General features: G+C 44.4%; 1 long non-coding RNA gene across 1 annotated transcript in view; it reads left to right on the forward strand.

Moving 5' to 3' along the window:
• LOC138917655 (uncharacterized) overlaps positions 1-20,216 on the forward strand; it is a 45,325-nt gene extending 25,109 nt beyond the window's left edge. The window contains exons 2-3 of the long non-coding RNA XR_011425963.1: positions 17,080-17,154; positions 20,061-20,216. This is a non-coding gene — a long non-coding RNA (uncharacterized lncRNA). The remainder of the gene's footprint in view (positions 1-17,079; positions 17,155-20,060) is intronic.
• The last annotated feature ends 3,891 nt before the right edge of the window (positions 20,217-24,107 follow it).

A 24,107-nucleotide genomic window follows, 5' to 3' on the forward strand; every position in this document is an offset into this window, starting at 1 on the left:
AAATGTTCTGTTTTAGCAGGCTGCTTCTGACACCATACCATGAGGGGAAGAGAGTTGCTGCCTCATTACTGCCAGGTGGGAGTGGAAGTCCCTGTTCCGCACTTGGCCTCCACTGACACTCCAATATAGGAGAGGTATCTCATTACTGGGTGGGGGTGAGAGTTCCAGCTCCCCACACAGCCTTTCCTGACATCACAAGGGAGTTAGTATGGGGGACACCATTCCTGCAGGGAAGGAGTGGGGTGCCTCATTGCAGCTCGGTGAGGGCAGAAATCTAGGCTTCCCACTTTGCCCTTGCCTTTGCTGACAGAGATGAGGCTAAAGTTTTTTGTACAGATCATATTTTTCTGCTTCTTTGCATGCCTCGTAGTTTTTCATTGGGTGCTAGACATTGTAAACCTTCCCTTGCTGCATGTTAGATATTTTTGTATCCCTATAAGTATTGTTGAGCTTAGTACTGGGATACAGTTAAGTTACTTGGAAACAATTTGATCCTTTTAGGTTTTGCTTTTATGATATTTTGGAAGAGTCTCGAGAAGTGCTCAGTCTAGGGCTATTATTCCCCACTCCCGAGGCAAGGCCCTTCTGAGTACACTACCCAGTGCTCCATGAGCCGTGAGGTTTTCCAATCTGGTTGGTGGGAGTGGACATTGTTCCCAGACGTCTGTTGTTACTTCTCATCCTCTCAGTCAGTTTCCTCACACATATGCTGATCGGTACTCAGCTGAACTCTTGAGAAGGACTCTCTGTAGAGCTCCAGAGCTCTCTCTGTGTAGCTCTCTGCCCCCCCAGTTCTCTGTCCTGAAAACTCTAACTGCTTGGGTCTCCTAGACTCCTCTCTCTGTTTCCTCAACACTGAGAGTTTGCCAGGCTCCACCAAGGTTCCCCTCCCTGTTCTGTGGCCTAGAAATTGCTCCAAGATGGTAAGGTGGAGCAATTGTAGGACTCACCTCTCAGGAAACATTGTCCTTCGTTATCTGAAGTCCATGTCCTGAAAACCATTGCTTCATATATTTTTTATGTGGTTTTTTGGTTTTGGGGTTTTTTTTAATCATTATTTCAGGCAGGAGGGTAAATTTCAACCTGTTACTCCATTTTGGCCAGATCAGAAGTTCCCCACAGAAGTTCTCAACTTTTTATTAAAAAAAAAAATTCAAACTTTCATAAAAGTTGTGAGACTAGTACAATAAATGCTTACACACTCTTTTACCAAGATCCAGCAATTGCTAACATTTTTCCACATTTGTTTTATTTCTCTATACATAGAGAGGTACAGATATACATGCATGCACACATCATTATTGTTTTTGCTGAACCATTTAACAGCAGGTTGCAGACACCATGCCCTTTAACACCTAATACTTCAGCATCTGTCTTCTAAGAACAAGGATATTCTCTTATAAATCCAGAATACAATTTAAAAATTCAGAAAATTTAGCATTAACAAACTTTTATAAAATATATAGTCTGCATTCAAATTTTGCCAGTCCTTTATAATAATTTTTTAAATCCAGAATCCAATCCAGAATCATGAATTGCATTTACTTTTCAAAGACATATTTTAAAATGCAACCCAGATGAATCTCTAGTTGGTCAAATTGTAGTAGAGAGGGCAACATGCCAGCCTTGCCCGGCTAGGCCTGGCCTGGGATTCTGTCCCCATAGTCCAGCCCCATCCCTAGTTTGTTCAAGTTTCTCCCATGTCTCTACCTCTGCTCTCTGCTCCTCTCCTTATCTTCCTCTCTAATGTTCCCAGTGTCCTGGAAGCTTCCAGATGATAAAGAAGAGGGAGTGGTACCCCAGGGACCCTGCCTGGTCACTGCCTCTGGGAACCTCTACCTGGCCCCTACAGAGAGAATGTCTTCCCTCCTCATTTGGCTCTTTGATGTGTGTGAAGTGGAAACACTCAGAAGTGCTCAGCAGGGCACAAAGGCTAATCGAAAGGCAATGAAGAGATTTCAAACAGGCAAACTCAGGAGTGAAAATCAATGAGACAAAAGCTTTCCTGCTAGAAAATAAATGAGGTGCAAAGGGATCAGCCATGAAATATGAGTCAGCAACTCTCCTCCAAGCAACCCTAGATCAGTACTGCTTGTGCCAGAAGCCTCCTCATGTCTACTCCAGGCTCCCCATCCGTTCCCACCTGCCCCTCCTTGCCATTGCGTGGCTTCTGGGAAAGCCCTAGCCCTAGTCGCTGATTACTGAAATCTGACATCAGGTCCCTGATTACGGCAGCCAGAGGGCTGCAGCTCTGTAACTCCACAGCCCTCTGCTGTGTGACTCATGTGCCACTGATCTAGGTCTGCCTAGGCCTAATGTCTTAGGCATGTGGGTTCTAAGCCCCTCCCAGAATGCCAGCTCCTGTGGTGTTGGGGGAAGTAAAAATCTGGGTGAATTATGATAAGTGCCTTGGAGTCAGACTTGGTTTCAAATTCCAGTGAATGTATGACCTTGGGTTAGTTTCTAATCTTCTATGAGCTTCAGTGGTTTTATCTGTAAACTGGAACCATAATGTCTCATGCAATTATGGTGAAAATTAAATGAAATAAATTATGCAAGGGCCTGGCACATTATAAACTTTCAACAAATGTTAGTTCTTTTCCCCTTATTCATTTTTAAATCTCTAAAGCCTAAAATATGTTGCTGGTAATTTTTATGCAAATTATAACGGCTTATAATTCACACTCATCATAGAACAATAGAAAATATAGAGAAGTAAAAATAAGATAGAAAATCTTCTGTAATCTTCAAACCCAAAGATACTAGTGTATAAATTGGTACCTATCTTTTGAAGCTTTAAAAACATATAAATATTCATTATAACACATGATACACAGTGCTTTATAGTCTGATTTTTTATATGATAATATATGACAGACATCTTTCATTGCCTATAAACAGATTTATATGACATTATCTATATAGGCTATAGAGTGGTCACATACAAGGATGTGTCTCAACTTACTCAGCCAATCTCCTACTCTTGAACATAGGTCATTTGTAATTCTCTTCACTGTTTCTAAGCAATTGCTGTGATGAACCAGCTTGTAAATCTCTGCTGTCATTCTCAGTTAAATTCCTTTGGGTGGAATTGCTAAGATGAAGAGTATGTGAAAATCCCCAGCATGAGAGTATGAACCCTTTGATACACATTGCCAAACTGCTCTCTGAAAAGATTGTATCAATTTACATTCCTCACCTACTTAAGGTATATAGTCATTCTTTTCATCTTTGCCATAGAGAAAATGATATTTAACTGTTATTTTAGTTTCCTTTTAAAATATATCATCTGTGTTTAGTAAATGTTGAACTGAATGAATGTACTTCTTCTATCATTCTGATCCTCAAACCAAACCCATCTACACATTTGCAAGCTTTCCTCGTCTAAGCTGAGTGGTCAAGAAGAGAAGATGATCGTAATTTGGATGGAGCTAATTGAAGGACAAAAAGCATGGGAGACAAGGACATCTGCAGTGTTGGGAGAAACTGAAGAGCAGTGGGATGAATCATGGCCTCCATGAAGGCAGGAATGAAGGTCAGGATGACAGGGCTGGGTTTGGAGAAGCAGAGAGGATGGGAAGGGACAAACCCAGTGACCATTCTGAAGGTAATCAGGGCTCTGCTAGTTGGCAACATTGTTGGAGATATCTGTTAAGTTTGAATCCAGCCCACATTGGTAGACAGGTAACAGTTTTTACTCTCTCTTCTGTCAGCTTGTTGTACAACATGTGTCCCTTAATAATAATTTTTCCTCATTCCCAACTGGCTGAATAATAAAAATAACTAATATTTGTTGGGTGTTATCCACAAGCTAGTACTATACTCTAGTTGCTTTATCTAATTTGACAATGACCCCATGAAATTTGCACTATCGTTATTCCTACTTTTCAGATGAGGAAATGGGCTCAGAGAGATGTAACAACTTACTCAAGGCCACAGGGCTAGTAATAGAGGAAGCCAGGATGAGAACCCAGGCCTGTCTTTCTTCAAAGTCTAAGTTTTTGATCACATTTTACAAGGGCCACCATCTTTACCCAGCACAAGAATTGTACTAGATACTAGTTCAAGTAGAAGGCCAAACAGCCATGAGAAGATAAAAGTAAGACTCCAAGAGCAGGGGCTGGCCCGGTGGTGCAGCGGTTAAATTCACACATTCCACTTCTCGGCGCCCCAGGGTTCGCTGGTTCAGACCCCGGGTGTGGACATGGCACCGCTTGGCACGCCATGCTGTGGTAGGCATCCCACATATAAAGTAGAGGAAGATGGGCGTGGATGTTAGCTCAGGGCCAGGCTTCCTCAGCAAAAGGAGGAGGATTGGCAGTAGTTAGCTCAGAGCTAATCTTCCTCAAAAAAAAAAAAAAAAAAAAAAAGACTCCAAGAGCAATTCCACATGGAGGATGGGGAGAAGGAGATCAAGAATTCTCCTTCCTCCACCCTCAGTCCACTCTGGTGGCTCATCTAAGGCCCCAATTATCTAAGCATTTGATTGGGGTTTTTTTTCCCTGTCTACTTTGTTAGAGCAACTCAGTGCCTGCCTCACCAAGCAGGGGTGAATTTACTGTACTTGACTCCTTGGAGATTTGACACTTCTTTAGGACCAAAGAACCAATCTTTGTCCTGATTCACACATCCTACCTCTTTCTCCCTTTGCAATCCAATCTAAAATGAGTTCGAGGAACTCACACTTCTCAGGCCCCATTTTGCACCTGGCCACCACCCCTGAGGCTTGTGTCCATGCTTGTTGGGGCTCCTCTAACACAGACCCTTAAGTGGGACTTGACCACATCTGTAGAGAACAGGTGTAAACTCAAAGACTTAGGAAAGAGACAAGAAGGACCCTCCTGCTGGCAGCTCCTACCAAGGTTAACCCAGGACCACCTGTGGCCCACTCACATTTTCATGCTACAAAGATCTGGAATCACCTTGAGGCAGAGGTTGTTACTGAGTCTCCAGGAGTTTGGTTCCTGCTTAGTTCATATTCTGGCCTTTATCTGAAAGCTGTGTTCTTCCTCCAACCTGTTCTGACTGGCTATGTGGGGGTCCACTGAAGCCACTGCTGGTTTTCTGTCCCTGTTACAGTAACTTCGCATCACAGCATCTTCCTGGAAAAGGCCAAGATTAGTATTTCATTTTGACCCATTGCAACACAAGCTGCTTCCTGGCAGCTAACGAGAGCAAAGGGCGGAGCAGGGTGCCTCACTATTTCCCAGCTGAATTCCACTCCCTTCATGAAACTTTTCCAGACCACTCCTGCCAACAAGTCCTTGGGCTGCATCCCTCCCTTGCTCTCCAGCTTCTTTGACCTCCTAGAACATTGATGTTTCCATCAGCCATTCACATAATGCCTGTTTGTTTCATCACTCATTGACATGTGAATGCTGCCTTGTCTCCTTGACCAGATTGTGCATTTCTGGAGGGCTGAGACTATATTTTAAGATATTTTTGTATCTTCCCCCAGCTCAGAACATGAGGCTGTGTGCCTTCCCCAATCACCCTAATTAAAACTCCAAATGAATCATCCCCTCCCCTCCAACCTGAGATATAACTTATTTATTTTGTTTAATATCTGACCCCCATTAGAAGGTTAGCTCCAGAAAGACAGGGATTTTTTCTGCTTTGTTCACTGATTTTTTTTCCGGCATTTAGGACAGTGCCTGGCATACACTAAGTATTCAATAAACATGTATTGAATTCATGGATGAATTAAAGATGAGTAACGTGAAAAAACTATGAAACAAAGCACCAGTATTTATGGGAAGATGATCTTTTTCTGTTTCAGCTCTTCAATGAGTATTTTATGTACAACTCTTTACAAATTTCAGGAGAATTTCTTTAGGCTCTCAAATCAATTTCTTTATTTCTAGCTTAGGAAATCCTAAGATAAGGAATAACCACCAGTACTTAAACTGAGTGTTCACTGTGCACCAGTAACTATATATATATTCTCGTTTAATTAACACCCCTCTCCCCCAGGTTGATAGTGTTAAAACCATCATTTTACTGATGAGGATCTGAATCTCTAGAAAGTAAAGACTTGCCTGGCCTCATATCTAGTAAGTGCTGAAGCCCACATTTGAACCCAGACCATTATGGTTGATCACCCGCGCTGCTTTCCTGCCTTAATGAAATCCAGGATGACTCTTGAGCTTCCTTCTCTAAGATCGTCAGGTCCTGGTCAGGCCAGCCCAGCCTTCTCCATCATGACAGACTGAGTCTTGGGGATGCCCAACCAGCTACTATCCAGAGAACTCATGTAGGCTAAGTTTATTGTACGAAAAGCAACTGAAAAAAAAACCAAAAGAGTTCCTGATCACTGAGATTTCTTCACTAGGTGCTGATGAACAATTTTAACTGCACCACAAACATTAACCAAGCTGGAGATGACTGTAAATCAAGCAGGTTTACAGGCGGAGAGAGGAGTTAAGTTTTGGTCATCTTGAATTTGAGATATCTGTTCAACACTCAAGAGCAGATGTTGCATAAACAGTTGGATACACAAGTCTGAAGTTCAAGCAAGAGGACTAGAGACATAAATTTGGGAACTGACAGCATCATGGAATCTTGTCTAAATCAAATGCCTCAGAGGTGCCAAACTTGCTTCTTAGCTGTCAGAACCCCAGTCTTGAAGATTGTGTCAAATGTTTTCGAAGGTCGACGAGTGCCATGTAGAGTTTTCATTGTTCCCTGCAGTGCTGCAGCTGCTGCATTACAAAACTCAAGTCTGCCATATTTCCCTTCTCATTGGGGTTCCCACTGGGATTCAATGAGTGTGTGTGTGATCAGTTGCAATTGTTCAACACTGAAATGGTTAACGCTAGAGATAGCCTCTGGGACTCCCTTTCCCCTGGGCTTGCATGGATGACCAAGTCACATGTAAATGGACATGTTCTGTTTAGATATGTTAAAACCACAATCCAGGCCTGGGATCCAGCTTGTCTCTTTCCAGGGCCCTTGTACATCTCTGACCTGAAGCACAGACACCAATTTCAGAGTGTGATTTGATGACCCTCTCATTTCCTTTCTTTTCATACTCAGGGCATAGCATGTCCTGCCTTTACTAACGATTCAGTCAATATGCATCCCATCCCTGCCCCCAGCTGTGAGGATGGAGATTACAGAGAAGGAGGGGAGAGGAGGCTCAAGGAGGACAGGCAGAGCTCAGAGCTGTTGGCATAGGGTATCTGAGAAGTACTGACTGACGGAGGGATAAAAAGAGTTTTTAGCAACATTGAGAATCCAGCTAAGGTTGGAAATCGTAAATTTGTTCTGGACCCAGTCAGCCTGGCTGTGGAATTTTCTCTAGCTGAACTCCAGCAGAGAAAACAAAGAGTAGGGCCGCTTCACGGTTGGGAAATGGCCTGACAGGTACATAGGAAGAGCAAGTGGTGGGTCATGGATGAGAATGTAGCTGAAACAATCACCAGTGGGGCCCAGGATGGATGAAGAGAAGGAGGTAAAACCGGAAGGAACTGACACCCAGAGTGTCTTAGCTCAGATAGGCAGTGGGTGAACACACGAGGACCTCAAAGGGACAGATCATGGGGGAAACCCAGGAAAGGCAAGTCCAGGACAAAGGAGACTAATGCCGCCGACACCCCCACGCCCAGTCTGGCTCAGTAACCTCAATGGCCTCACCCCCTCCCACAAGTAAGACAGCAGAATCCTACCCAATCCCTCGTGGCCATGCCATACCCTGCCCATCATACATCCCTAGATATCAGGGCTAAATGAAGGCTCGGTTTCCCGGGAACAACTCAGCCCCTCCAGCTGAACCTTTTACTAGAATGTATGGGGATATCTCACAGTATCAAAGGCATAGCTGAAGAATTAAATCTCAAGAAAGCAGGACCCAGGAAAGCTCAAACCACAGCACTAGGGACTGAAACACCATTAGGATCCTCACCCCCTTTTTACTTCCTTCTCTCCTTTGCTCTACAAATTACCTTCATTCTCTCTTACCGAAGAAACTTAAGAGTTTGGACTCTGGAACCAGCTACCTGAGATTCTAATCCTAGCTCCTCTCTTCCATTTACCAACTGAATGACATTGAGCAAGTTCCTTACCCTCTCTGTGCCTCAGTTCCTCATGGAAATAATAACAGTGCCTACCTCACGGGGTCGCTTAAGGAGTAAATAATTTAATACTTTTAAAGCACTTGGAAGGGTCCCTGTCCCCATCCCCCGCCCCCCGCCAGGCTCTGTCTCATCCAAAAGAAGAGTTTGGACACAAAGGAGGTTAACCAGAAATTTGCCCTCAAGGTTGAAGGTAATAAACTGGGGTCCCAGTGAGGCCAATAGTGGGATCCACAGGGATCCAATCTCATGGACATGGACGGGGTGGAGAGGCAGCAGGAGCTGTGGTGCTGCTCAGACTCGGGCAGGAGATATACCATTTTGTTATGAGAAGGGGCATCTATTCCAAACCTTGCTATTTACTCAAACCCCTACTCTGCCATTGCTCCCCTTGGTCATCAATACATGACCACACCTACTATGTCAAGGAGAAACTGGGCATCTTGCCATCCGCTCTCTACTCTGCATTCAGAATTATCTGCTTTGCCTTTCCTCCATCTCTGCGAATGAGGTGCCCATGCCTATTCAAGAAGAATCTCTCCTACTGTCCTTCAATAACCCCTCGCTCCTCCTCAGGACTTGTCCCACCAGTCATCCCCTCTCTCCCCACTCCCCACATATGTCCCACCTCTCTGTGTCGTCTCATCTCTTCAGCCCCCTTCCCATTAGCTATGAAACAAGCTCAGGTCTCTCTCATTCTAAGGACAAATAGATCTGCGTAGACTCCCCCTTCCTTAGGCCTCCATTTCTCTTCCCAGCCCAGCATCTCAAAAAGTCATCTCCACTCACTGACTCTGCTTCTTCCCCTCCCACCCTCAACTCTGTTCTTTTAGCTCCCGGTCTCACATCTCCTAAGAAACTGACACATTCCGCAACTACCAAATGCCTGGGCCTCTGCTACATTAGACATCACTGCTACCCCTGCTTTAATCTCTCTCCTCCCTGGGTTTCTGTTGTAACCCTCTCCCCGGTCATTCCCCTGTCTTTTCAACCACTTCTTCTCCTTGTCCTTCATGAATTCCTTCCCTTTTGTCCACTTATCCTTGAACAATCCATCTTCCCCCAGGTTCCACCCTCTCTTCACCTCACAACCTCCCTGAGTGAGCTTATCTACTTGTGTAGGTTTCAATCACCCCTACACAAGTTAACGATTCTGAAATCTATATCCATTAGCTTAGTCCTCTTTCCTGAATATCAGATTATCCATTCAACAGCTCATGCAGCATCTTCACTTGAAGGCCCCCTGAAACATTGCAAACTCAGCACGTGGGTTTAGGGGATAGTTCCTAAAACCACACCATGTGGAGAATAGTTGAAGACACAAGAGGTGTCTGATCCACAGAGGCAACTCAGATGGATTATGGTGGTAAACTGGGCCAGATTATGGGTGGTCAACTGGGAAAGGAACTGGAGCTATTCTGTATGGAGCCCAAGGGGTCAAATGCAAACCAATGATTGGAAAATTAGAGAAGACAGTTTTCAGCTGAACCTAAAGAAGACCCTCTGGAAGTCAGAGTGGCTCAAAGGTGGGGTCAGCTGCCTTGGAAGGTTGTGAGACCTTGGTTACTGAGAGCATTCGAGCACCTGGCTTTAAATTCCCTCCAACTCCAGGAGCCTATGATTCCATGAGAAAGCAAAACTGAGCTTATGAAGATTTGACCAAATGCAGTAAAACTTGGTAATACTGGTGCCAATTCGGCATTGGTTTGCTGGCTGGAGTCTCTAATCACCTGAAACAGAAATAACAGCAGGGACATTTTAGGAGAGCTGAAGAAACCAAGGAAATTCAGTAACGCTCAAGTGGGAAAAGACTGATAGTCAAAGAAAACTCACCATGGCGTGACTTTCTCAGAGGTTTTTGTACTTAGTTGTATTTTTAAGGAGCCACGCAGTCGATGCGGATTTTGCATTACTCATATTATAGAGGGAACTTTGAGTTAAAATTCTGTTTCAACAAACCTAATCAGGTATCATTTGAGGCAGGAACCCCTGAATCTGGGTGGAACCTAATGGCCTGATGATCAGGCTGGAGGGGACTTTTGTGCCTGAGTCTACAGATATCTCTGCCTTCTGAGGAGAGAAAAGAGGACTTGAATTACCATCTGAAAAAGGATGGTTCCCACTTATAGCCAGCTCCATGCACCTTCATATGACAAGACACGCCAGCTCTAAGACAGCTCCTTGCCTGCCCATCTTTGGGCCATCCCATCCCATCCTATAACATGCATTGTACTGGTGCTTTCTTGCTCACTGGGCTCCTACAGCCTCTGCCTCCCTTCTGTCTGTTTAAGCCCTTTCACTATGGATGGATTTCCCTGACTTCCATCTGGTTTTTGCGCACCTGGATTTTCCAGCTCCACCTGATGATTGATAATTTGACTGGATTCTTTTCCATAGTACCACCCATAGGCCCTGCATTTTAGAGAGTTCTGCTCTGGCAAGGAATCTATGGCCCCAAAGGAATGTTCCCACCTGGAGTCCTAGCCTCCCTCTAGGCCATCCTCCAGGTACCTAGGTTGCCAGAATTCCCTGTCCATACAGTCCTGAGTCCCTTCTAGAGCCTGCGCAGGCCTCTTCCTTGGGTCTGGACGGTGGACCTTACTGCTTGTGTGAAATTCTAGGCCTGAGTGGTGGCTGAGGCCAGTGCACAGGGCCGCTTGAAAATGCAGGCTGGAGGCAGAACAAGGAGGAGAAGGGGGCAGCTAGAGGCTGGCATCTTCCTTTTGCACTCTTGCCCTGGGCCCTGCAAATCCTAGAGGTGCCAGGTATGAAGGTGAAAGAGGTCCAATCTCTGGCCCCAAGGAAACTCAAGGATGCAGTAAACCAGGATTTAGGGTAGGACTTGAACTAAAGATTGTTTCTTTCTTCTCTCTTGAGCCTGGAGCCTAGAGCCAGCCTTCAATGTGCTACTCTCTACTCCCTCTGCACGACCTGCATCTCCCCAGAAGGGGGCAACACCCCGCCACGCCCTGGCCCACTCAAAATTCTCCCCTCTAAAAACTCTCTCCAGCTCATCGAGACCTCAGTCTTACATCTGAGTCCCACCCCAAGAGAGAAGAGGCCACTAAGAGAGTGCTCTCTCACCCCTCTGTACCTCAGTTTCTTCATCTGTCAAGTGGAAATCATAAGAAGTACTTCTCACATCCCACAGAATCAGTTTGAGGATAAAATTAGAATTGACCACCTGATTGCCCAACATCCAAGGCTATTCTGAGCAATGGTCTCTCACAGAGAAGTGCTGGGAAGAGCTAATTTGAGGCGAGAGACACTGATACTCCAGACTATATATTACGTACTAGCTGTACCAAGTTTTTTAAGTCTAAGCTGCTTCCCCATGTTACCCAGCATGCCTTGGGACCAATGCCCCTCAATTGATGCTAACTGGTATTTACTCAAAAGGAGAAAGAAAATTTAATGTTAGTCTAAGCAGAATATAACCAGGGAAGACATATCTCCAGCATGGACTGACTCTACCTGTGGGAAAATAGGCAACTTCTACTCTGCTAATGGGAATGCAGACTGATGCAGCTCCTGCAGAAGGCAGTTTGGCAATATCTTTCAAGAGTACACGTGCAGTTATCCTTTGACCTCGCAAACCCACTTCTTGGAATTTATCCCACAGATACGATTACATTCTTACAAGATGACATATATACAAGGTTATTTACAGCAACACACGGTGTAAAAGCAAAAGACAAGAAATAATCCAACGATCCATAATTGGGGCTAGTTAAATATTCTATGGTCCATCCTTAGAACATAATATCTTAAAACGCAACAAGGAAGCTTTCTATGCATTGATGTGGAAAGATCCAGAAGGGCAAAGTGTGCTGGACTGGGCAGTAGAAGATCAGATTCAATCCTGGCTGGGCCTCTAGCTGTCCTGAATTTCTTCAGCTGAAAGACAAGAGGAGGTGGCCCCGTCTGCTCTCAGTCCTTCCAGGCCTACTCTTCTATAAATAAGATCCTTTCCTGGATCCTGCCCTGTTTTATATCATTGCTACTTTCCATGCCCTTTCACTTGTACAAGATAATTGCAAGTTGACTGAGCTTCTTCAGCACCATTTTCCAGAGAATTCTCAGAATTTTACGATCCCTATTTGGTTACTTCTCATTCTTGGATTATACTTGTCAGTTGTCCATGCCCCTGTGCGTCTCTCTTATGCTTTATTCAGAGGCTTTGAAATTTGCGCTTTAACTTGGATTAATCCCTTTAGAAAGCAATTTCGTTATATAAAACGTAAATCATAAAAGTTTAATCCAGCATCCTGTTTCTTGGGTAATTACCCTCGACGTGACAAAGTCCAGTTCTGTTTTATTCATTCATTTAGAGTTACTTCTATTAAAGGTTGTGGGAGTGAGGGTGCAGGGGTGACAGAAACCCGTGGGTGTAGGATATGGAAGCTGAGATAAGCCGGGTTGTTCTGCTGTGTCTTGGGGGAGAGCCAGAAAGGGGAGCATGCCGTGCCTGGGACTTTTCGCACTGTGTGCAGGACAGAAGCCCTGCTGTGCTATGTGCTGAAGGCTGTGCTAGGGAGACACATCATAGGAGAGGCCTGGAGAGAGAGGCTAGGCCACAGGCTAAAGGAGAAGAGAGGAGCTCTGTGAACGTAAGACACCAACTTCGAGGTTGGGTCTGGGCCCAGCTATAGAGGCGGCGCTCGGTTGTCATATCCAGCCAAGTGCCTGCTGCTGGTGTAGACAGTGTTGGTATAACCCACTGAGATGCCCAGAGATCCTAGCACCACAATTTTCTTCTTTTTTTCTTTAAAAATCATTTTTGTCCAAAAACTTAAAATTTTTAAATTAGGGAAAAAAACCCTAATTACCTTCATCCGAACACAACTCTTTTCATATCTTCCTTCCAGGCCCTGATCATACGAACTTCTTACTTTTCCAGAAGTGGAATAGAAAATAGAAATAGGTAAATTTCTGTTGTTTTCATTTAACATTACTTTATAAGCATGTGGCCTCAAAGTCTTCATAATGATTATCTTAATGATTGAATAATATTCCATTGTATAGATACACTGTGGTTGGGTTAGCCATTTCCCTAGTATGCAGAAGCTCCTTGTACATTTAGCTTCTCTATCCTTAGAAAATTTTCCTTAGAATAAATTCTCAGGAGGGGGATAACTAGGTTTAAGGATAGGAACATGGTGGACATTTTCATTACTTTCTTACTTTTTCTCCTTTCTTGACCTAATCCTGTCTCTGGGAAGGTGTTACTAACACAATCAGGCAGATCATCTCTTTACGTTTCTTGGGCGATATTTAGGGTCACAGTATTGTTGTCTCATGTGTTTGAATAAGCTTTTTAAACTCGGGTTTAAATTGCCGTAACCATTATTTTTATTAAAAAAAAGTAATGCTTGCTCATTGTAAAACTCTGACTGTCCTTTATAAATTCTTGTATAATCCATCACACTGACACATATCATCTTACTATATTATTTATCTAAATTTTTTTTGAAATTTTCCATTGTTGTCTATTAATCTTTTTCCTTATCACTTTCTTCTGTAGCTTCAATTCTTTTAAAGTTATTTCTCTGCCGTAGAAATGAATACTCTAATCGTTGCTAGTTTTTCCATGACTTGATTTAGATGTTTAATAAGCTTCTAAACCAGGAGTTTACTTTGGTGTGTGGTATGAGAGCCCCAGGAAGGAGCACAAACTAGTCTTGATTGATTGTGTTTATTTTATAACCTACAGAGTCCCGCTTCTGGGAAATCAGCTTGGCAACATCATCTGGTGGGAGTAGTTATTTTTAAGGTTAACCAGTCAGCTTACTCATTGCTTTGAAGACTGGGCTTCAGTTGTCCAGGTGCGAGTCTTGATTTACATTTCTGTATTCCCTACAGTGGCTAACCGCTGCCTTTCATGCGGCAGAGGTTCCATAAGCATTTGTTAATTAGACCTAATTTGACATCACATGGAACTAGCAGCACAGAGCTGTTATTTAAAAGAAGATACTCCAGAAGCTGAAGGCTACTGTTGTTAACCTTCAGGACATATCCCTACTGGTCAGTCTTTCCCAGGCCATTGTTAGGTGCAGAATGGGAATGCCAGCAAAGCTGGTTAATAGGTCATGGCTGTGGAGAGGTGCACTTGGCTTCAAATTCTGCATCTACCACTTCCTAGCTGGTGGCCTTGAGCAAACAGCTCTGGGTTCCTCATCTGTAGAAAAGAGCACAAAAGAACTCCTGGGGTGGTTGAAATAAGGGTTAGAAATAATACATCTAAAGCACCCAGCATGGTGCCTGGCCCTGAGAAGGTGCTCAGTGTGTGATAACAATTATCGTCTTCCTTGCTTCCATTGTGTCCTGGAAAATCTAAATGAATAACCCTTGAGAGGCTGAAGGATGTGCACAGCTCTGGGAAAGCATGGGTATCAAGAAGGAAGCATAAAAGATATCCACCAACCACTTGCTCCCCACCCGCCCCTCTGCCACACACACACACATACATGCAAGAGTTCCAGACCCAACTATCTTGGCTGGGGACGTTTTATCAAACATAGGAATAGATCATTGCCAAGTTATCTAAACTCTGAGTTTATCTGAGTCAGAGTTTGTCTGTCTAGTTACCTGTCTATAAAAGGCTGAAGGCTTCCCAATTCATTCTAACACATGGCAGTCCCATTTCTGAGAATTTCTTTTACAGTATACCCACACATCTATGAAATAACGTATTTCTGAGGTTATTCACTGCAGCAAAAGACTGGAAACACCCCAAGTGTCTGCACTAGGGAACTGGTTGAATAAACTAACACATTCACAGTGGGGCATTCCGTAGCTATGAAAAAGAATGAGGAAATGTCCTATGAACTGACAGGGGATAATTTCCTGGTTGTATTGTTCACTGAAAAGAGCAGGTTTAGCTCAGGGCACGAAGCATGCTGCCCTTTCAACAAGATTTCCAAGAGCAGCCACTTCCCCTTCCCGGGTTACAAAATCACTAACACACGATTCATCCCAGGAGACCAAGGCAGGCTCCACACCAGGATACCAGCCAGCTAACGGGGAAAAACTATGCCCTCATCTTGATGGACGCTAGAAAGTTGTGTGACCTAATTCAACATCCATCCTGATTCCCGTAGAAGAAAAATGTAAAACCCTGTTAGTGTTTGAGATAGAGAAGGACACGCCCTTGATACTATAAACATATTAGAAACGAACAAGAAGCATGAAAAACAAAGGTGAATCCCAAAGGCACTGCTACTAAAATCGAGTTCAAGTCAAGAATAAGCTCTCTCTGGGCTTTTTCTAGAAATTCTAGTCAATGTGCTGAAATAAGAAAAAGAAGAAGGAAAGAAATTTATCACTATTTTCAAATGATGTGATTTTAAGCAATAGAGGACTCACTAAAATAAGAAATATCAGGCAAAGAAATCCTATGCAGCTACCAAAGGGGATAGTGTAGAACCACATTTATTACTGTGGAAAAGTGTCCAAGATAGAGTAGCAAATGGCAGAAGCAGGTTACAAAACAGTATTATGCTATGATTTAATTAAAAATATATATATGTGTATACCTATGTTGAATATATACAGAGAAAAAAGTCTGGCAGGAAATTCATCAAAATATATTTAGAGATTATGTCTCTGGCCCACGGGATTCCAAGTGACTCTTATTTTTCTACACTTTTCAGTATTTTCTGAATGCTTTATAATAAGCATATTTCTATAATTGAAAAAAATAATAAATCTCTTTTACCCACAAACATGTGCACATGGACGCACATCCAAAACTCATTTTAAGGCCATTAGGATGAGCTGTGTTTCTCCCCAAGTGGTTAGTGTTTGTGACCTAAGGCAGCTTTCCCACCCATCCGTACCTCCCTGAAAAACCAGATTGGTCTGCTCTGCCTGGCCGCTTCCCTTTTGAAGGGGGGCCCTAGATCTGTGGGTCCAGAAAGGCCTTGTCTGGGCCTGATTCCCAGGTGACCATGACCCCTGGTGTGAGCACCTACACCCAGGGCTAGCCCCATTCTAGCTGTTTGCAGAGACTCTCAGCTTTCTAAGGCTGCCCACTTTGCCCGAAGTTGAGAGGGCTCTTCCTTGTGGTCATCCAGCAAAAACTTCTGCCTGCCTGGTGGGTAGATTTGGAAATCATTCTGGCAGCCTCAAGCTTTCATGTGCCAGGCTGCTCTGCGCCACTACTGGGCTGAAGGTGATGGGCAGAGCCTGCCAGTTCCAGTAACCTCATCCTCGGTCTCCTGAGGACATTAAACCTCCCTCACCTGTGTCCTCTCCCTGGGGCCAGCAGAATGGACCCAACCAGCTATCTAAGGCACAGGGCTGGGGCTTAGACAGCTGGTTGGGTCCATTCTGGTACCTCATTTCCACCGGCCACCATTTCGTGTGTGAACCCTGCATCTCCATTGCCCACCCCACTGTAGACACATTGCCTGGCATAGGATGCTGCTGTTTGTGCATCCAGTCCTCTTACTGATTCTCCACTCTGCACCTTGGAGGTTGTAAGAGGGCCCCTACTAGGTCTCAATGCCTGCTGGGAAGAGGATTGGATTTGCCATCTTCCTGTCTCAGCTCGAGTCATGATCTCGAAACCCTTCCTTGAAGCCTCTTCTTCTGCCTCATACTTGCCCCACAGCCCACCAACTTCCCTCCGGCCCAGAACCCACCACACCATCAGAGGGTGGTCAGACTAGCTCCATAAGTCTGGACATCCTCACCCCAGCCTGGAGCATTCCCTTCGAATCACTGCAGCATTAGAGTGAGGGACCAAGTCCCAGGGTGACTCAACGGACTGAGATCAAGGCTGGCCCATGATTATCTTGGGACTTTAAAAAAGGTTGGCAGGGTCATTCCTCGTCTCTCCAGAACCAGCTCCCTATCTGTCTCAGCCTTCCATAATTCAGTCACGAATCAGGAAGTAACATACAAATACAAACGTCTTTCAAATAGATTTGCTTTGAACCTGGTAAACTTTATACTCATTTCTACCTAGCTTGGTTATTTGATTTCTTACTCCATCCCATTTCAGGAAAAACGGACTAGAAAAGGGGAAAGCACAGCTACAAGGCAGCATCAGGAAGTGATAGCTGGAGAAGGATCACAGGTAAGGATTCAAAAGTGTGAGACCAGGGCCTGCCAGGTGGCGCAGCATAACGTGCGCACGTTCCACTTCGGCGGCCCAGGGTTCGCCAGTTCAGATCCCGGGTGCAGACATGGCACCGCTTGGCAAGCCATGCCGTGCGTGGCAGGCGTCCCACATATAAAGTGAAGGAAGATGGGCACGGATGTTAGCTCAGAGCCAGGCTTCCTCAGCAAAAAGAGGAGGATTGGCAGCAGATGTTACCTCAGGGCTAATCTTCCTCAAAAAAAAAAAGTGTGAGCCCTCAGAGGGAAGAAGCAAACATCCTGTGCGTCAGAAATTACCACAGAGCACAAGAACTCATGTTTATAATGGTAACCCCAGGTCACACCCACACAGGAGTCACATTCAGCATCCTCCCCAAGGATGCCTAGGTGTTTGCAAAGAACTCCCAGACCTCTGAAGGCTGCCCACCTTGCCCAAAGTTGAGAGGCTGCTCTTTCAGGGCATCCATCAGAAGCTTTTGCACAACCACGCTGCACAAGCAGCATGGGTCGATCCTCATCATTTGGATGGCAGTTCTCAGAAACCGATCCAAATGTGTTTTTACTGTCGATACATTTATACATTAATATATTTAAAGCACAAAGAGTGATGTTTTGCTACATATGTGCTAATTTCTAGACCTAGACAACAGAGGGGAAAGAAAGCCAGATCAATTAACCATTAATGACTTAGGTTTTCTGGTTAACTTCAGTTTCCTTATCTGTAAAATGGAGCATATAATACCTGCCTGCGTACTGAAAAGATTACTGTGAAGATGGGATGGCTATGTAACAGTTCTATCTACAAAAAAGAGTAAGGAGTGTATTCGTGTAGTAATTCCTCTTATCTAGATTGAGTCACAGATTAAAATTACAAGAGGAAGGAAAATTACAAGTACAAAGTACTCAAAGATTAGTGATTAGGTGTATCTCACAGACAGATAATTGACAGAATTGGGCGCTGCTCAGAGAGGGCTTCCGGCCAGCCTGAGCAATACGCCATTCTTGGGGAAAGAGCGACACCTACCGCATCATAACCGTTCTGCAACTGACCGGGCAAACCAGAAGGCTTCAAACGTCAATCACGGTTTGTGACGATATGCACAATTCTAGTCAGGGACAAGATACCATTGTAAAAATAAAAATTAAAAACGGCCATATAGTATTTTCTTTGGAAAAAAATCACAATTTTCTTCCATTTAAAAATAACTTCTATTATTTTTCATATTCAAATGTACTGAATATTAATTGTAGAAAATTTAAAGAAGAAAATAAAGATCATCCAATAACATCATCATCAACACTTATTCAACACTTAGTTAAGAGTCACTGCCACTGCCATGGTCATCACTGTTCTCTTCATTCTTCTCTTTCTTCTTTCTTCTCCTTCCCCTTCTCTCTCTCTCTCTCTCTCTCCTTCTCTCTTTCCATGCACGGTGTACCCAAAAAAAGAAAAAGTAAATAAAAAATAGACTCCTTCATCAGGGACAACCATCGCTAACAGCTTGGTGTGTATTATTTCACATTATTCCACCCATTTTTATGACAATGGAAATACATATCTACTACAAACAACAGCAGGCTGTACTGGCTGCCATTGAAAGACCACCAGGAACACACCTGTCATCCAGCCAGTTGGGTTCATCCCTCTGCAGTGAGGGAGAAGGCACACATGGGGATCGTGGGGCACTTCCTTAAGAAGCTATTAGAAAGAATTTATAGCACTTGGGCTTGTGCTAGGCGTTTTGCAGGAGGGTTTAAGGAAGCAGGGTTTTGCTCTGAATTGGATGTTGCCAGGAAGTGAGTAATTCCGTGATTGGGTACCGTAGTAAACCTCATCCAGGAGGGATGACTACACGAGGCTAAAGCTGGTGAAGAATTGGGACAGCCACAGCACCCACTCCTATCAGCTGGGGCAGGTGGATGCTTGGTCATCTTTGTGGTTTGCACAATGCTCCTGTTTGGTCTGTGTGCAGATGTAATTATGGCGTGGTCTTGTTTTCATCTCCATCTGTCACATCACAGAGTGGCCTTATCTGACATTGGTGTCCTGTGAAACAGGAGAAATCCAAGACCTTGCTGTGATGCCAAGCCAGTTCCTGGCTATCAGGGGCTGTGCTTCTCTTTCTTACGGTTTTCTCTTTTTTTCACTTAACAATGTTGTGGACAGTTTTTCAAGTCAATATTGGGTCTTATTTAACCAAATTTTTCTTGTTGAATAACTGGATTTTTCTAATATTTTAGGCTTATAATTAATACTAAAATTGAAGCCTTTAGAAATACATCTTTGCACACTTATACTGTTATTTCCTTAAAATAAATATCCAGAGTTGTAATTACTGGGTCGAATGATATATACACTTTAAAGTTGTTTTTTTTTTAAACATTGGCACCTGAGCTAACATCTATTGCTAATCTTTTTTTTTTCTCCTCCTTCTTCTTCTTCTCCCCAAAGACCCCCAGTACATAGTTGTATATTCTAGTTGTAGGTCCTTCTACTTATGCTATGTGGGACGCCACCTCAGCATGGCCTGAGGAGCGATGCCAGGTCCGTGCCCAGGATCTGAACCAGCAAAATCCTGGGCCACTGAAGTGGAGCATGCAAATTTAACCACTTGGCCACAGGGCCCACCCCTACACTTTAAAGTTTTTAATAGATATTACCAGAATGCCTTCTGTAGAGTTTATACTAACTTCACTTCCGACAACAGAATAGGATAATATTTAAGCACAAAGTATCATCCACTTTTTTTTTATGTTTGCCAGTTTCATAGACAGAGAAACATCCTGTTTTTAAAAGTTTTATTATGTAAAATTGGATATACAAAAAAAACCCAAATAAGTCATATATTTGTCTCACTATACTACATTACACTGTCTCCGTAGCTTCAGAGGAGTCCAGCGTGGGGGTACGAAGCCTTTTGTTGGTGTCTCAAGTCTGTTTCTCAAGCTGCCAGCTAAGAAAAGATGTAAGCAGAACAAGGCATCATCGGGTTCCTCGGGATTTGGGACAAACCTTGACAATAGCGCCTTTCAAATTGAGTTATCTACTCACTTGTCTGCCTCACCACTGAATCAGGAGCTTCAAGGGGGCAGGGACTGTAATTTTGGGGGGGGGGGGGTGGTGAGGAAGATTGGCCCTGAGCTAACGTCTGTGCCAATCTTCCTCTATTTTGTATGTGGGACACTACCATATCATGGCTTAATGAGTGGTGTGTAGGTCCACACCCAAGATCCAAATCTGTGAACCCTGGGCCACTGAAGTGGAACACATGAACTTAACCACTATGCCACTAGTTGGCCCCAGGGACTGTATGTTATTCACTTTTTTCCCCAATTTTTTTTATTGTGGTAAAATACAGATAACAAAACTTATCATGTTAACCATTTTTAAGTACACAGTTCGGTGTATTAAAGACATTTATAATATTGTGTAGCCATCACCACTATCCATCTCCAGAAGTCTTTTCACTTTGTAAAACTGAAACTCTATACCCATTAAACAATAACACCTCTTTACCCTCATCCCCAGCCCCTGGCCACCACCATTTTAGTTTGTCTCTACGACTTTGACAGCTCTAAGTACCTCATATAAGTGGATCATGCTTATTTGTCTTTTTGTGCCTGGCTTATTTCGCTTATCATAATGTCCTCAAGGTTCATCCATGTCGTAGCATATGGCAGAATCTCCTTCCTTTTTAAGTAGTGTAAGAAATAAACATGTTCTAAGCCACTAAGAGTATAGGATTGTTTGTTATTGTGTCATAACAAAGCCTGTCGTGACTAGTACAGCAATAAACAACCAAAACAATAAGAACTTATCTAGCAAAGCTCCTAATGGCAGCTTTGTCATAAACCTTCCTAGAGGTAGTATGTGGACACCTCAGTTTGTCAAGCAGGACCCCACAGGTTCATGTTCACGTTCTTCCCGAGGATGTTTACCTGGGAATTACAAGGTGATCACAATCTATGGTAAGCTATAGTATTATGATGAAGCCACAGAAAAATTGCATAAATCCAGTAAACCTGAGAAGTGACGGATTTTGAGTCTGATCAAAGATTAATTTGGTGGATATGTATGGGGAAGCTACCTTACAGGGAACGGCTCCTGCAGAAGGTTGGAAAAAGGCCCTCCTTCTTATTTCAGGCACAGAGAGCTCATTCAACTCTACCCCGTCTACAGCCAGTTCTGCTCTCTCAAGCTATCGGCCAGTTCACAAGGCAGGTGCTCTGGTCTCAGCTAATTTTAGAAATGCTGATATTAGTTATAGTGGGGATGAATTTTTCTCCACAAACTCACACTGTACAAAAAGTATTATCTTATTTCCATAAGTTAAATTTACCTCATTCTGAGCTCCCAGTCACTTCAGGGGGAAAACATTCTATCTCAGCCATCTTAAGGGTAGTCATCCTTCTCCCTAGAACTGAACATGAATTCAGGGGACTCATGTGGCTCCCAGCAAAGGGCAGAAGAGTCTCTGGTTCCTATGATCACTGAGAAGCTCGTCATCTGAGCCCACACAAAGGATAGGCAGCTCCATCCTTCCACACCAAAGCACGGGGACACTTCCCCATAATCCTCAAGACCATGACTGTTTCCAGCATCCATACCTTCCATCCCACCAGAGCTTGTGTCACTTCTGAAGCAGCTGCATGGAAGCAGGGCACAGATCTACATCACTCAAAGAATAAAACAGCCATCCCCATCCTGGCCTCAGAGAAGGGCCAATTCTGCCTCCTCACTTCTTAGGGAGGAAGGAATGGGAGCTTACCTATCACCCATGATTAAGCATGTCTTGAGAATGCTGAGAATGAGTGCCAAGTCTTTGCATTCTTGAGGTTGCAGGGTAGAATTCCAGTGAATCCATCTGAGGCTGACTAGCACCCCGTACCTGACAGATATGAAGTATGCCTAGGAGACCTGAGGCCCGAGCGTTCCCCATGAGTGCTCTGCCTCAACTTCTGATCAGAGAGGTCTAATTAGCCTTCTCAACACCTAACCTTCAGAGAGTCCCTGGAGTGAAGCTCAGCCCTGGGAGGATTTTCTTCCCAGTCTCCTCAACTCAAAGGGCTTGCTTGAACCTGAGGGTGGGATGTTGGTCTTTGGATCCAGCATCAGTTGCTGACTCCTCCTGCTCCAACCATGGCTCTAGCTGCAGGTGGTGAAAGCCTTTAGCCTGTGTTTCAGCACTGCCAAGTCATGGGGTCCTCGACTCCATGAGAGAGGTGCCAACTGTGACATAAATGAGGAGTACCATACCCACCAATGGACAGGTCCAGGATTCATCTGTAGCCCTAAACCCCTGCCCCAGTGTGTCTAGGGAAAACCCTAGTCCCATCGGCTGGGAATTCTTGAAAAAAAAGAAAGGAAGAGAGTTCCTGGCTTGCACTTATTTCTTCCCAGGGCCTGGGGAAGCCCTGTGAACCTGACCCCTTATCTTGGCCCTTCCAATCACCCCTGGCTCCATCCAACACCCTCAGGGAGCTGGATCATTCTCTTTGTTTGCCCTTCCCTGCCTCTACCAGGACCTGGTATTTTACATCAATCCAGATGGACTTCTCTGGAACCATACCTGCTGTCTCCTGGCCACACAAATTGCCATGTCACAGAGAAGCCTGTCCCTGGGCCCCACCAGGGAGAATTTTAAAACTGCAGAAAGATTTCTTGTTACTTGTATTGCTAGTTTTTCCTCCAGTTGGTGAAAACAATCTTTAAAAATTCCAACCTTGCCTGCCTCTGCAACAACTAAAAAGGCAAGTCCTATCTCCACATCCTTGAGACAGGATCTGTGTGCATTTGACCAGGAACAGTGTGCTGAAGCCCTGACTGCCCTCCTCTGACAGGGGCAGAGTAGCCAGGAGAGTCAGGGCCCAGCAGATACTGAAAGGAGCCCTTTCCTGCCATCACTGAAGCCACCAGTCGACTTGTGGGGCTGAGGGGGAAAGGCAGTGAGTCAGCCTCCGGTTGGGTTAGGGCCAGTGGTGCGCTGGAGCTAGCTTGGCTCCTAAGAGCCAACAGTGAGCATCTCTTTCTGGCTCTACTTTCAGTAAGGTCACATGGGGAGCAACAGACCACTGGTTAGAGGCGATAAGCCCAGAGTCACAGTTTATGGACCAGAGCCAAAAACAGAGGGGAATTCAAGAGTGAGGACCAGAAAATAGGCAATCTTTGCAGTCTGGAAGTAAATACAAACACATCCATCCCCACCCCTCCTCCTGGTTGCTAAGGAACCCTGCACCTTTTCCAGCTCCCTCACCCCTGGGTTCTCTCCCATTCCACACCCCGACAGCCCAAAGATAATGCAATCAGTGATTCACACTATTTCTTTGGAGTGGATTTCACATTCCTGTGCTCTCACTCACTCTTGGGATTTGAACTTTCCACCATCTAAGATGCAACTCTCCCCTTCTTCACGCCTATTTCCATCATTCCTCATTTTTCCTAAATTCCTCATCCCATTTTCCTCCAATCAGAGCCAGTGTCCAAGAACCAAATGCCCCCAGTTCACTGTAGGTTGGTCCCTCCCCTCCTTGGAAAATTCTTCTCCTCCCCTCCTCACAGGAACCCCAGACCCCTCTGACATTTCTCATCTCCTTTCCTCCCCCAAAATGAAACTAACTCTTAACCTAGAGAGCAGAGTGAAGTGAGGATAAACTGAAGAACACGAGCCTTCCTCCATGCCCAGAGAGGAGGAGGAGCAGGGTCACTAAGGTCAGACACATCTGAGGATTATAAAAACTACAGGCCCTGCCTCCCAAAACCTAGACACTGGCAGCTAAGATCTGGCTAGAGATGACCCCAGACAGGACGTCTGTGTGAAGCAATGACCCTCCTTCCACCGAATGGGGCTTAAAGTTGCATGTGTCATGGGCATCAGATGGTTAAGCTATATGATTATGGCATAATGGGTCAATTTTTACAATAACGACCTC

The sequence above is a fragment of the Equus caballus genome, chromosome 15 (genome assembly GCF_041296265.1).
Source record: "Equus caballus isolate H_3958 breed thoroughbred chromosome 15, TB-T2T, whole genome shotgun sequence".
Lineage (NCBI taxonomy): Eukaryota > Metazoa > Chordata > Mammalia > Perissodactyla > Equidae > Equus > Equus caballus.